The sequence below is a fragment of the Pinus tabuliformis genome, chromosome 9 (assembly GCF_031772625.1).
Source record: "Pinus tabuliformis cultivar Carrire ecotype Pingquan chromosome 9, CPIR1, whole genome shotgun sequence".
NCBI classification, from domain to species: Eukaryota; Viridiplantae; Streptophyta; class Pinopsida; order Pinales; family Pinaceae; genus Pinus; species Pinus tabuliformis.
The window spans coordinates 1,076,024,203-1,076,027,293 of NC_142307.1; positions in this window are offsets into that span (position 1 = coordinate 1,076,024,203).

Below are 3,091 nucleotides of genomic sequence, written 5' to 3' on the forward strand. Positions count from 1 at the left end.
ATCTAGACAAGAAGTCAGCAACAACATTTTCTCTACCTGGTTTATCAACAATGGTTAAATCAAACTGCTGCAATAAAAGTAACCATCTAATAATACGAGCATTCACATCTGGTTTATTCATTAAATATATAATAGCAGCATGGTCAGTATGTACAAAGGTCTGGTAACCAGTAATATAATGTCGGAACTTGTTTAATGCATGGACCACAGCCAAGAATTCCTTCTCGGTCACAGTGTAATTCAACTCAGCTTTGGACAAGTTTTTGCTAACAAAGTAAATGGCATTTGGAATTTTCTTCTCAACTTGTCCTAAAGCTGCACCTATGGCTTTGTTCGAGGCATCAGTGTGGATGTGGAAAGGTAGGGCCCAGTTTGGACCTCTCAGGATTGGTGCTGACACCAACTTGTCCTTTAACTCATTCAAACTCTTCTGACAATCGTCAGTCCACCTAAACTCCACATCTTTTGCCAATAGGCCAAACAAGGGTGAGGCTAACTTGCTGAAGTCCTTAATGAATCTCCTGTAGTATCCCGCTAATCCCAAGAAACTCCTAACATCCCTGACCTTTTGGGGAGGTGGAACCTTCTTGATGAGAGCAATTTTGTTGGGATCCACCTGTAACCCTTGGCAAGAGATGGTATGGCCTAGCACGGTCCCTTCAGTCATTAGGAATTCACATTTTTCAGGGCTAAGGGACAAGTTCATCTCAATGCACTTGGTGAGGAATTTTCCCAAGTTGGACAATGCTTCCTGGAAGTTAGCCCCGTAAGGAGTAAAGTCATCCGTATAGATTTCTACTGCATCATGGACCAACTCTGAGAAGATGCTCAAGACAGCTCTCTGAAAAGTAGCAGGAGCATTGCATAGTCCAAAGGGAAGGACTCGGTAGGCAAAGGTACCCCAAGGACAAGTGAAGGTGGTCTTATCTTGGTCTTCCGGGCTGATTTGAATCTGTTTGTACCCGCTAAACCCATCCAGGAAAGAGAAGAACTTCTTTCCTGCCAGTCCATCCAACACTTGATCTATGAAAGGTAGAGGGAAGTGGTCTTTCTTGGTAGCTTTGTTCAGCTCTCGGTAGTCCACACAGATTCTCCATTTCCCATTTTTCTTGGGAACCAAGACCAGAGGGGACACCCATTCACTATCTGAGATGGGGTAGATGAATCCGGCATCCAACAGTTTCTGCAATTCTTCCTTGACAATGTCTATAAGGGCTGGATTCATTCTCCTCTGGGGTTGCCTAACTGGTTTACAATCCTCTTTGATGTATATATGATGGGTACAGACCGAGGGATGGACTCCTTTCATCTCCTTATAGCTCCAAGCAAAAGGTGGCTGGCCAACAGGCTACACAACTCCTTCTCCTGGGAAGGAGATAGGGAGGAGCTGATCTTTAATGCTCTCTCAGGGCCGAACTCCACATTCTTAACTCTGGGAGTGACAGGGTTGGTTGTACAAAGATCCACTAAGGTGCTAGCTTGGGCATCCTCCACCAATTTTTCTAAAGGTAGCGCACTGGTAGGTGGGTTTTGGATCAGAGTCTCAATCAAGTCATCCTCGGTTGGGGGGTTTCTTTTAGTGGTATCTAGGGTACACAGAGGTGCTGAATACACCTCGTCTTCTTCTCCTTCCTCCAACCAGAGTGGTAAATCATGCTCTAAAGAAGGTTGGGCAGGAGGGTATAGGACTAGCTGCTTGGACATGGGACCATTTTTGATGGTCATGTTTCCTGCCCGAAAACTTATGTAAGCATCTGCAGTAGCTAACCAAGGCCTTCCCAAGATAAGAGGATATCCAGTAAGCTTGGCCTTTGGTTGCAAAACCAGGAAGTCTACAGGGTATTCCCAAGAATCGATGGAGACCATGACATCCTCCACAATCCCTTCGGGAGTCACGGTGGAGCGGTCTGCTAATTGCAGTACTGTCGAGGTCTTCCTCAAGGAACCCTGAAGATTGAGTTTAAGCATCGTATCCCTGGTCATTACATTGATGGCCGCCCCCAGATCAATCAAGGTGTGGGGGATAATGGTGCCATTGATGTGAACATCTACTACAGGACTTCCAGGATCTAGGTACTTTAGGCAGATGACTTGTCCTAGCATAAGGTCAGACAGTTGTCCTATGACGTTGATAGTTGAGGCATCTTTCTTCTGTCTGCCTGGGTGTTTGAAACACTTCTCCTTAACCAGCTTGTTATATATTGGCACATCCTTGATGGCTTGGAGAGGTGGGATTTTTACACAGAACTGCTTGAGCTCACCCAAAAGCTCATCTTCTTCTGGGTTAGGTTGTGTGGTGGTTGTTAGTCTCTCAGGAAAGGGTGGAATAGGCTTTGGTTCACTCTCCTGATGGTCTTCCTCGTCCTCTGGGGGAGGAGGTTGGCGATCTGGAAGAGTCTTTCCAGATCTAAGATTGATCTCCTGGATCTCCACAACATAGGTAGGGCATGAGGTCTCCCCAGTATATACTTGCTGAGCCTGTCTATTGTTGGGGTTCGGGTTCGGTTGAGCAGGCATCTGAGGTTGCCTGGGAGGAGCAGGAGGTAAAGGCTGAGGTAGAACTGGTGGTGGAGGCAAAATGGCAGGAGGAGTGTTGTATTGGGGCCTCCACCCCGACTGAGGTGCATTCCATTGAGGCTGTGGCTGGGTATGTGAGTGATATGGATGAGAAGTAGGTTGAGTGGGGTACTGAGGTGGATAAGACCATGGAGGAGGCATGGACCATGAAGGATGAGCAGGGGGACCCCAGGAAGGCATAGGAGTTGACTGGTTGGGGTTGTAATAGGCTTGAGATGCCCCTTGCATCCCCTGCTGATAAGGTCTAGATCCTTGTGGCCTCCTTTGGTTGAGGTAATAGAGAGGCTCTGTGGGAGCTTCGGTCCCTTGGTACATGGCTTTAAACCCAGGTAAGGTTGGACACTGATTTGTTGGGTGGTCCTCCTCACAAACGAAACACACTTCAACCGAATGCAATGGGCATTCGTTCTTAGGGTGTCTTCTGGTGCACCTAGGACAGAAGACAGCCAAGGCTCTCTCAGCTTCTTCTTTCTTCTGTTGGATCCTGAATGTGTCCAGCTGCATGGCAATGGTC